At 39.1% G+C, this 12,552-nt stretch overlaps 1 long non-coding RNA gene across 1 annotated transcript in view; it reads right to left on the bottom strand.

The window, feature by feature from the left end:
- Window positions 1-552: 552 nt before the first annotated feature.
- LOC103562414 (uncharacterized) overlaps window positions 553-12,552 on the bottom strand; it is a 31,181-nt gene continuing 19,181 nt past the window's right edge. The window contains exons 2-3 of the long non-coding RNA XR_011534776.1: window positions 8,608-8,715; window positions 553-1,116 (exon numbers count right to left, since the gene is read on the bottom strand). This is a non-coding gene — a long non-coding RNA (uncharacterized lncRNA). The remainder of the gene's footprint in view (window positions 1,117-8,607; window positions 8,716-12,552) is intronic.

The raw sequence follows: 12,552 nt of genomic DNA, 5'->3' as shown, positions 1-12,552 counted from the left end.
ATGACATGAGATGGCCCAGCTCAACAGTGAGGCAGGAAAAAAAAAAGGGTGAACTCCTCTTTTCTCTGCTTTTTGTTCTATTCAGGCCTTTGATGGGTTGGATGATGCCCACCGACATTGGAGAGGGCAATCTATTTTACCTAGTCGACCAATTCAAATGCTAATCTCATCTAGAAACACCGTCATGGACACGTCCAAAAACAATGTTTAATCTGGGTACCCCATGGCCAGTCAAAGTGACACATAAAATTAACCATTACAAGTCCATCCTTTGTCAATATGGCACCCACATACATCTACCTAAACCAAACAATCTCCAAGAAAAGACAGTAATAAAGTCCTAATTCCACCTAACATGATACAACTATCCTGTGTAACACTGAAATCACAGTAATCTCTTCCCCAGAAGAGGAGATAAAACCCTTGAGTGATGTTTACTCTTCTCCTTGATATCCCATAACTTAAAAACTATGATTCCATGATGCAAAATTAACAATATTTAAATAGTATGACATAAAAGCAATACATACGTCTCATGTTACATGATAAGGGAGTAAGGAAAAAAAAAGAGTTCACTCACAACTGTATTCGTAACAAAATAAGCAGGAAATATTCATAACAATTAGAGTCCTTTCTGTAATTGATCACATGGTCATATTTATTAATTACCTTCTTCTACTACCTATTTCGTATTCCCTTTGCCTTCAACAAGTACCTTAGCTGATCATGGTTCTTACCTGGTGGGGTGGCCCTAAACTTCATTCCTGAAGGGTGTAGGACATTAGTATTTCTGCTTGGATTGAGTTGTAGTTCTCCATTAACCTTAATCATAGGGCATAGTAATATGAAGAGATTCCCTAAGGGCCTGTATTCCAGACATGTTCTTTCTTACCTCCACTGTGGAGTAGTAGCCTAATTTCCCCTTAGTAGTCAGGATCAGCCATCTCCACCAGGACAGCAACTCTGCTTTTTCCCTGTTGAGTCAGAGGCACGAGGAGCCCAAAGTGATTGGGTGGCAGTCTTAACTTCCAGTTTGGTGCAGTCATTATTGTATTTCCTGGTGGAAGCATTCCTCCCTCTGGAGCCAAAACCTCTTGATCAGCACACCATAAAGTCCTGGGAACAGAAAGTAAAAATTTTGTTAGTGGATCACTAGAGGGAATAATAAGTGGTGACACTCTCAAATTCACCCCTTGGTTCCTGGACCTGTGATTCCTGGCTATCGGAGAAATAACATCCTATATTAGACCCTGATTGAGAGCATATACAGCATTCTGGAGAAGCTTCTCCCAGCCCTGCAAGGTACTGTCACCTAGATAGCTCCATAACCGAGTCTTCAAAAGGTTGTTTCACCATTCTATCAAGCCAGCTGCTTCAGGACCGTGGGGAACGTGGAACACCAGTGAATTCCACGAGCATGAGCCCACTGCTGCACTTCTTCTGCTGTAAAGTGAGTTCTTTGATCAGAACAGTGCTGTATGGAACACCATGATGGTGGATAAGGCATTCTGTAAGTCCATGGATGGTAATTTTAGCTGAAGCATTACGTGCAGGGAAGGCAAATCCATATCCAAGAGTGTCTATTCCAGTAAGAACAAAATTCTGCCCCTTCCACGAGGGAAGTCATCCAAAGTAATCAACCTGCCATCAGTGGCTGGTTCATCACCCAGGGAACGTTGCTATATCAAGGACTAAGTGCTGGTCTCTGTTGCTGGCAGATTGAGCACTGATCAGTGGCAGTAGCCAGACCAGCTGCAGTGAGTGGAAGTGCATGTTGCTGAGCCCACGCATACCCTCCATCCCTGCCACCATGGCCACTTGGTTTATGAGCCCCTTGGGTGATGACAGGGGTGGCTGGGGAAAAAGACAGATTGGTATCTACAGAACAGATCATTATTTCCACTTGATTATTAAAATCCTCTTGTGCTGAAGTCACCATTTGATGAACATTCACATGGGATACAAATATCTGCACATTTTTTGCCCATTCAGAGAGGTCTATCCATATACATCTTCCCCAAATTTCTTTGTCACCAATTTTCCAATCATGGCTCTTCCAAGTCCCTGACCATGCAACCAAACCATTGGCCATAGCCCATGAATGGTTATGTAATCACACATCTAGCCATTTCTCCTTCCAAGTAAAGTGAACAACCAAGTGCACTGCCCAAAGTTCTGCCCACTGGGAGGATTTCCTTTTACCACTGTCCTTTCAAGAATGTTCCAGAGAGGGGCTGTAGTGCTGTAGCTGTCCACTTTCGAGTGATGTCTCAATATCATGCAGAACCATTTGTACACCAGGCCCAGGTCTTCCCTTCCTCTGTCAACTTTCTGTGATAGGGAACAATAGGGAACTTTCTGTGAGGCCATAGGTGCAGGCTGGGAGAGAGAAGACAATGTAGCAAGAGTGGGGACCATGGACATTTGGACTACTTCTTCACATAACCTACTTGTGCCTTCAGGACCTGCTTGGGTGCAATCACTCACACACACACATACACACACACACACACATATATATATATATATGTATGTATAATGTATATCTGTTTGATGATGGAATGTTGCTCTGCACATCCAACTTATGGCTTGGTGGCTCAGACAACCCCCAGTTCATGATGGGTAGCCCAGATTACCTGGTAGCTTGTTGCCTCATGGTCAAGCATTCGATCTCTTTTAAGATCCAAATGCAGGCCAAGAGCTGTTTCTTGAAAGGAAAGTAGTTATCTGCAAATCATGGCAGGGCTTTGCTCCAAAATTCCCAAAACCTGCACTGCAATTTACCTATAAGGGCCTGCCAAGGGCTCCAAACAGCATCTTTATCTGCCACTGACATTTCAAGCACCACTGTGATGGGTCACATGGGCCAAGTGGCAGAGCAGCTTGCACAGCGATATGGATTTGTGGTGGAATCTTCTCTTATTCTGGATCCCACCCAAAACTAGCAGTTTTTTGTATCATTCAGTAAATGGGCCAGATTAATACACCCAAATGAGAAATATGTTGCCTCTAAATCCCAAAGATTCCCATGAGATGTTATGCTTATTTCTTGGTTGTAAGAGAGGCCAGATGCAACAACTTATCCTTCACCTTAGAAGGGATATCTCAACATGGCCACACCACTGGGCCCCTAGAAATTTCACTAAGGTAGAAGACTTCTGAATTTGAGCGGGATTTATTTTCCCTCTCTCACATGCATACATCTTACCAATAAATCTAGGGTAGTTGCTACTTCTTGCTCACTGGGTCTGATTAGCTTAATGTTATCAATGTGATGGACCAGTGTGATGTCTTGTGGAGGGGAAAGGTCATCAAAATTCCTGCTTACTAAACTATGACATGGGGATGGAGAGTTGATATACTCCTGAGGTAGAACAGTGAATGCGCATTGCTGGCCTTGCCAGCTGAAAACAAACTGCTTCTGGTGGGCTTTAGGGACAGGGATGAAGAAAAAGACGTTTGTCAAATCAATAGCTGCACACCAGTTACCATGGAATGTGTTAATTTGTTCAAGCAATAAAACCACAGCTGGTACAGCAGCTGCAGTTGGAGTCACCAACTGACTGAGCTTTTGATAATCCGCTGTAGTTCTCCAAGGCCCATCACTCTTCTACAAGTCAAATAGGGGAATTGAATGAGGATGTATTGAGAATCACAACCCTTGCATCTTTCAGATTCTTGAGGGTGGGACTAATCTATGCAATCCCTCCGGGAATGCAGTACTGCTTTTTGTTTACTATTTCCCTAGGTAGAGGTAGTTCTACTGGCTTCCATTTGGTCTTTCCTACCATAACAGCCCTGACTCCACATGTCAAGGAACCAATGTGGGGCTTCTGTCAGCTGCCGAGTATGCCTATTCCAATTATGCATTTTGGAACTGGAGAAATAACCACAGGATAGTTTTGGGGACCCACTGGGCCCACTCTGAGATGGACGTGAGCTGAAGTTCCGTTGGTCACCTGACCTCCATAAGCCCCTAATCTTGGCCACAGTGACGTTTCGAGTCTCTGGAATTAGAGTCAGTTCAGATCCAGTGTCCAGTAGTCCTGAAAGATATGATTATTTCCTTTTCCTCAATCCAAAGTTACCTCATAAATTGCCACCGGTCCCTTTGGGGAAGACTAGGAGAAGAATTAACAATATAAATTTTGAGTAGTGTACCAGGGCCCTTCCTCAAAGTTATCCAATCATCCGTACATTCAGGTGTTCTGGGTTTGTAAACTGGCTCAAGTCTGGGAATTGATTAAGGGGTTGTGATTCTGGTTTTATAATTCAAGTTAAACTTTTGTTCACTTGATCTAGAACATTTTCTGTTCAAGTAAGAATACAGCAGGCTTTCTATCTATTTCATTTCCAGGAACACCATGATCAATAGCCAATGCCAGTGGTCTGCACAAGTCAGACTAGTCTGATTGTTGCTTTGACCCCGCTGTCCATTGTGGTACCCACTCCCACCTGGCCTTCAGTGGTTAAGTGCCTCCACTTAGCCCCTGCCACCCCAGGATGCAATGGCTCACATTGCATTTAGGTTTCTGAAATCAGTGACTGCAGTTCCCACTGTGAGGTCTGGCCTTCAGAGAAGAACAATCACAGAGCTTTCAAGGATGCTGAGGCTCCCCTCACAAATTTATTCCTAACAGTATTAGTGACAGGTATGTCTTCTGGGCCCTCCCAGCCAGACCAATGACAAATCTGCTCTTTTTTCAGTGACATTAGGAAGAACTAACCAACATTATTATATTTCTTAATTTTCTAAAAATATTTGAAAGCATCATATATGGAATCATCTACCTCCTTACTTTTGTTATAAGTGGTTGATTAGGGGTATTCAATGCAGATAGTTTGCATTTCTCTGTAACAGTTCACACCACGGACTATCAGTGCTCTCTTTACTACTGGAAATAGAGTCATTGATATCTTTGAATCTAATTACATTAGAGGGCCCATTCTAGAAACCCAGAACCAATTTAGAAAACTCATCCTTAAAATTATGTTCCTCTAGAATCACCCTAGGTATCAAAATCTGTATTAGTCAGGGTTCTCCAGAGAAATAGAACCAGTAGGAGATGTGTCTATGTCTATATCTGTATCTAGAGAGAGTGAGAGATTTTCTGGGAATAATTGACTCACATGATTGTGGAGGTGAAGAAGTCCCCAATGGGCTGTCTGCAAGCTGGAGACCCAGGAAAACCAGTGGTATAATTCAGTCTGAGTCCAAAGACCTAAGAACTAGGAGAGCCGATGGTACAAGCTCAGGCTGAGAATAGAAGATATGAGATGTCCCAGCTCAAGCAGTGAGGCAGGAAAAAAGGGGAAGAATTCCTCTTTCTTCCACTCATTCAAATGCTAATCATATCCAGAAATACTCTCACAGACGCACCCAGAAATAATGTTTAATCTGGGTACCCCATGGCCAGTCAAACGGACACATAAAATTAATCATTACAACAGGTTCTGAGGATTAAGATATAGACATCTTTGGGAGTCATTATTTTGCCTTCTGCAATGAGGTTGACACTTCGTCTGTATTTGGCTTTGCTTTTCTTGATTGCACTACTTCAGACAGGACCACTATCCAACAGCTCAGAGTAGCTTATTCATCAACATGGAATTCTGCATAACGTTATTTCAGATCAAGGCACCCACCATACAGCAAAAGAAGTGTGGCCGGGGGCACACAGACATGGAATTCATTCATCCTGCCACATATTGCACTATTCAGAAGCAGAAGCTGCTGGCCTGACAGAGTGATGAAATGAATTCCTGAAGAAGCAACTGAAGCTCCAATTTGGAGATAGCGCAGTGCAAAAATGGGGCTCTCTGCTTCATGGAGCAGTACACATCTCAACCAGCAGCTGTTATATTGTACTATATCACCAACAGATGGAATATGTGGGTCTGGGAAGTAGGAGTGCCAGCACTCACTATCACTTCTTCTCTCTGTTATTTTAAGCTCTATGGGTCTAGAATTTCTAGCTCCCAACGATGAGAGGGTTTCACCAGGGCATGCAGTAAGAATCACAGTAAATCAAAAGTTTTGGCCATTATCTGATTACTTTGGGATCTCTGTGCTGTTACATCAGGAAGCAAAGAAAGGAGTTTCTCTATGCCATTACATCAGGAAGCAAAGAAAGGCGTTGTCATATTGGCATGGGTAATTGACCAAGATCGTTATGAGGGAATGGAAGTGGCAAAGATAATTGCCTACCGCACTTAGGTGATCCACTGGTGGGCTCATGGTATTCCCAGGCCCAGTTATAATTCTCAGTGTATGAGCACATCACCCATGGTGTTTTGGGGCACAGTAAATACGAGCTCAACTTTCTCAGGGATGAAGATCTAACAAAACCCAACAGACCAAGGTATCCAGACCAACAGAAGTTCTAGATGAGGGAAAGGGCCATCAGAATGCATGATGGATGACCAACGTAATGAATAGTATCAGTTATGGCCTAAGGACCAATTGCAGCAGCAGAGTTTGTAGTTTGTCCAAGTAAATTTCCTCGTGAAAGTTTTCCCAGAAATTGTGACCCACAAATAGTTCAAAGAAGCTGTGCCTTGATGGAGTGAACTTAATGTGAAAAGCAAGTAAATCTGAGTGGCAGAAGTGGTGAACCATAATTGACACTGTTGGTACCCCACTCTGATCCCCCTTAACAGCCAGTGTACCCATTCTCTACTGTTGTGTTGACCGATGAGTATCCAGCAAATACTACTTTGTTAGAGATTTGCCTTCAGCCAAATGGGAGTTTGGCCCAAGAGGCACTGTAGACCACTCCCACATCCCTGAAGGCTGAGCTTGGCCCGTGACTGACTGGCATGGAATACAAAAGCTTGCCTCTGTTGTCTCAAAGTGGGAACAATTCTGCAGCGCAATCTTTGTTCCAAACCTTGCCCAGGTGATCAGACTGAAACTAGTCTCCATCTGAGACTTTCTTTTCCCCGTTCTATCGTGCTTCCACCACCTCCTTTCTTCTAATAGTGCTCCCCAATAAATTACTTGAATAAAAATCTATATACTAGCTTCTGAATCTAGGGAACTTGAACTAAGATAATCACCACCAGATCATTTATTTAACAGTATGCATATGTTTATATTTAACATACACACACATAAATATGTGTTAAAAAAAATATGTTTATAGATCTTGTATTTCCCACTTACTAATCCTTGAAGGCAAGATATGTTCTTTCTTATTTTCAGTCTTTTTATAGCCTCATGTATAATACTATCAACATAGTAGGCCTTCAATAAACACTTCCGGATGTAAAGGCAAGAACAAGCCAACCGTGTGATGAACTTTTCTCTGCAAAGCACCCCTTCATAACAATTCTGACCTATAGTCTCCATAAGTGAATTTTTAATGTATTTTACAGTTGAAAGTTGGCTGATAGAAGACAAGCACAAAGATATCACACTAAAGCCTCATGGTCTCAATTCCTTAGTGAACAGCATCATTTTTATTGTTGTTTCCAAAATGAGATCATCTTTCTCCTCTGCTTTCACATTAACCAAATTTGTCCAAAGATCTGGCATTAATATCATCAGCCTGGGCTATTGCATGAGTTATGCTAACTGAGTTTTAAAATATAGCCATTAGCATGCTATGGAGGAAGATTTGATCTCATCATGCTATAAATCACTTGTTTTCCTAAGAAGATTGGAAATATGACAGGCAGCTGTGCTTTATCAATGTTTTCATTTGTACATATATCTTTCCCACTTCAAAGTTTGCAGGAGAGAAGTGAGATAATGTGATTAGGTAGCCAAGCATATTCAATGTTCTGAAAAGTAGGTCATTGTTGAGATTAACTGATGGATTAAAAGGATTTAGAAAGGTGGTAAATTTTTGATTTGCATATTTTTCTAAAGAGTCTTGACTCTTGTCAAGTCCCCCCCCCCACGTTTTGCAGAGCAGCAAGCCAGAGCACTACATCTAGCAATTTAGTTGTTGCAAATTACTCTTGCCTGTTTTTTTTTTTTGACCTTGAGCAAATTATCAGTATTTCCACACTAGATTTATTTTCCATAATCTATCAACTGCATTGCTTTGGGGGCACTGAAAATGAGACAGGAGAGTGCTAATGTGACAGATGAGGACTGAAATAATTAAATAGTGCTCAGCATAAGGCTACTATATATCTCTTTGACCAAGCATCCTTTGAAAATGCCTTAAATGCCAATTAAATAAAGGCTGCTTAGTGGTGAGCATTGTTCAATGCCACTCTTCCTTTTGGCAATTTTGTTCTCTTCAATGGCACTTTCAAAAAGATAAATTAATAGCCTTCTACTAGATGGGTGAACATAATTTATTCTATTTGGTTCTTTAGTTCATCAGCTAGCACTTTATTGTATGAACAGTACATATTATATACACGTAAAAATTTGAAAAATGATTCCTTTTAAGAATTTGAAGCAAAAAATCGAAATAAATATTCTCCCACTCAGTTGTTCATGCAATCATTCATTCATTTATTCAATAAACCAGCTCATGTTTAATGAAGAGAGAGGCATATAAATAAATGGTTACAATAGAGTGAGTATATGTAATAAGAGTTGTCATGTTCATGATGCACATATGAGAGCACAAAGAAAGGACAACTAACCTGAGGATGATATCAGGAAAGTCTTCCTGGCAGAAAGTATGATGCCAGCAGCTGTGTCTTGGTGAATGAATCACAGTCAGCCAGGCAAATTGTAGGACGAAGAACAGCCTGGGTAAGGTGAGATGCGGTGAAATGAATCAGGAAGAATGATTTCAAGAAGAGAGAAAAACACATATGAAATCAGTGTGGCAGGGCTAGATGAAGACTCCTAGAAGGAAATGCAAAATAACATGTTATTTTTTTTAAATGATACAAGATATACATCCATGCTGAAATTAAAATAACTTCTTTCTAGATTTTCTGAAGGCAAAATTCTGGATATATTCGTCCAAATGAATCTTTTATCATTTGGGGGATGTAGAGTTGGATGGGCGTGGATGTGGATTTCAATTTTCTGGTACCCTATTACTTAGGGGAATAATCTAGCAATGCACCAGGGTAGAAGGCTGCTAGCATGGTGTGGATGTGAAGTGAGCTGAAGTGTTTGGCAGGTCCACATCATGAATCCACTCTGATTGATATGCCAAAGATTTTGACCTTTATGGCTGACAACAGGAAGTCAATAAAAATTTACGAATTATAAGCAGAAAAGAGACATGAGACCTTGATGATATAAAGTCCTGGCCTACTGCTTATTTAATGCTTATTGAGCTCTAAGTCATAGTTAGGAGAGACATGGTTAGGAGAGGACAGAATAAATCATCTAAGTCATTATTTTCATGATCGTATGTCTTAACACAGACAGAGGCTTTTATTTTATTATTTTGAACATAATGTCTTTTCTTTCTCTAATGAAATAGGTTTTTCATTAATACAAAGCATGTCAAGAAGGCAGTTTCCTATTGACGGTCAATAACAATGAATAAATCAAGAAATATTTATTCAGGGTCTACAATGTGCCCAGTACTGTGCTTTCCTATGAGTAAACGGAAGTGAATATATCTGAAAACTAGTTTTAAAGAACTTAATGCAAATATTGTATAAGATAAAACTAAAGCCTGAACCCATGTGGTTTGATTATTTCACTAAATAATTGCTTGATCTTACATTAAGGGACAATTCTGTAATGTTTTTTTTTACAAATCCTACCCAAGCAATTGTAATTTTGATAATATTCAAAACTATTGTTTGTTCTAATAATTTTAAATTTTGAAACACTTACAGCAATCTGAAAACAAACTATATGTATTGCTTATTTGAATCTCCTGATTTTTGATGAATATCATTCAGTACAAACACCACATCATTTGAAAAAAAAATCATATAATTGACCAGTCAAGTTAGTTCTTCACATAAACTGTGGCTGAGAGAGGAGAGTAAAACAGCTCAGTGACACTACTAATGTAAAACCATCAGTACTTAATCACAAAGCCAAATGAAATCAGTCTCAGGGCCCTATTAAATCCATAAACTTCACCATTCACAATTAGAAACTACATATAGAAACTATATATATAGTTACCATACATCCTTTTTAAAACTACAAAAGGCATTCATTCTAGTTATAAAAAGTCAAACAATATAGAAGTGTGTAAGACGACAAGTGAAATTCCTCATCTTCCTTTTTCTCCTGTCCAAATCCCACATCAGAGATGGCCATTGGGTCCTGCTTAGTATGATTCTTACTGTCTTCATTCTCCATATTTACAAACAAGTGCAGGTGCAATATTTTAAGCCAATGAGATCATGCTATGCATTCTTTTCTGTGTCTTGCTTGTATTCACTCAACATTCACTTGAAAAACTTTTCACATCAATGCTAATAGGTATACCTTTTCCCTTACAATGATTGCACAGTATTTACATATTTCTTTATGAATACAAGGTATTTACTTGTATAGACACAGGATACTTTTTAAAATATTTGCTCTTTTGATAAATTCTTATAGCTTTTTATAAGTTGCAAACAGTGCTACAATGATCTGCCTTATATGTATTATATTTAAATTCACAGGTGCAAATATTTCTCTAGGATGAAATTGTAGGGTAAAATCCATACATCCTTTTACTGTTTTAAATGTTGTTAAGCTGAAAAAATATTTCTACCAACAATGTGTGATACATGATGTCACTATTCATTTCCCTACATCGTTGCCAATACTGAGTTTCAAAAAATCTTTAAAATTTTATTTAATTTTATTGACTAAATATGGAATTGCCTTGAAAGAATTGTCTATATGCTACTTTCTTAACTTTCTAGTTAACATTTCTGTTATTCATTGAAATTAAGTGAGTAAAGGCAAGACAAGTGGCAATTGAAAATATTTTGCTAAAACTTCTTCCTCTAAAGTTGTATATAGTTACATACAAAAGACTCTATTATTACATAGAGATCCAGGCCTTCTTCCAAATTATAACGCACAACATATGCTGAAAAATAGTTATATAACTACATATCAGGTATTTCAGTTTTGTACTACAATTTAACTTGAAAAGGAGTCTTTTAGAGTTAATAAAAGTCCTTATCTTTTGTATTGCATAGAAAATCATCATCATACTGTGAACTCATGGACAGCTGCTTGATTAATAAGTCTTACAAGAAGGTTGCTGATTCAAAGAGAAACAGGAGTAGAAATAGAATGGATTTGCCTTCTTTGGAAAGAATTGTTATTGTGAATTTCTACATGTGCTAATGAGTAATATGAAACATTGTACTTTATTCCACAAGTGGGTTCTTATTTTAAAAAAAAAACAACCTTGGTAATATTTTATTTTATTTGAAAACAAGTCAATGTAAAAAGGGAGATCACTGAGACTCCAGGATTTCTCCTCATTAAATCTATCACATTCTGTATGACTGTAGGCTAAGGTCCACAGAGAGCTAGACAAGCAAAGTCGTGTAGAGGTTTCTGCCATAAAATACAGTATTTTGTTATCCTAAAGGAGTTACCTAAATCTTTCTTGGAATAAAATGGTAAAATAATAATAATCATGACCATCATCAGCCCATGATTGAAGCAGAGGCCAAACTCTAACTGATACTCGAGGCCAGGAAAATTTGGATTCTAAATTTCTAAAAGACAAACTACAAAGAAAATCTAGACATGTATAAATGAATTTTAATGTTTATGATTGTTTTTTCCTATTTCTTAAGGTTCTCATGTGTTTTTATTACTTGGTTGTACATGAGCAAGCTAATTTAGCAAAAGCTACACTTAAAAGACAAGAATTTGAAAATCAAATATACGTATGAAAATTCATACGCAAGGTTTTTATGAACGATGCAAATATTCTTAATGGAAAGAGACTATTTCTTTTACAACACAAAAGATGGTTTATACTAGTAATGGTATCCTAACTCAAGAAGCCAAACTCTTGTTCTTTTTTTCTTCTTGTTTTACTTTTTAAAATTATTTTATTGAGGTCATACTGGTTTATAACATTGTGTGAATTTCAGGTGTACATCATTATATTTTGACTTCTGTATAGACAGCATCTTATTCACCACCAAAAGTCTAGTTTCCATCCATCACCACACATACGTGCCTCTTTACCCCTTTCACTCTCCCCCAACCACGTTCCCCTCTGGTAACCACCAATCTGTTTTCTGTATCCATGGAACACTTGTTCTTGACAGTTGTAGTATTCTGCTCTTCAGTGCTATCCAAATAGCCATGGTCAAATTACTAACTCATTTTAGGAATAGGAAACATATACCATTCATTCACACATTTATTCAATACCCATTTGAGAAACTTATTGACTCTTTTTTTTTTTTTTTTTTTTGAGGAAGATTTTCCCTGAGCTAATATCCACCGCCAATCCTCCTCTTCTTGCTGAGGCAGACTGGCCCTGAGCCAACATCCATGCCCATCTTCCTCCACTCTATATGTGGGACGCCTACCACAGCATGGCTTGCCAAGCAGTGCCATGTCCGCACCTGGGATCTGAACAGGCAAACCCCCGGCCGCAGAAGAGGAACATGCACACCCAACCACTGCGCTAC

The sequence above is a fragment of the Equus przewalskii genome, chromosome 29 (assembly GCF_037783145.1).
Source record: "Equus przewalskii isolate Varuska chromosome 29, EquPr2, whole genome shotgun sequence".
Classification (NCBI taxonomy): Eukaryota; Metazoa; Chordata; class Mammalia; order Perissodactyla; family Equidae; genus Equus; species Equus przewalskii.
The sequence above is the reverse complement of the archived record's forward strand: the minus strand, read 5'-3'. Positions and strand labels throughout refer to the sequence as shown.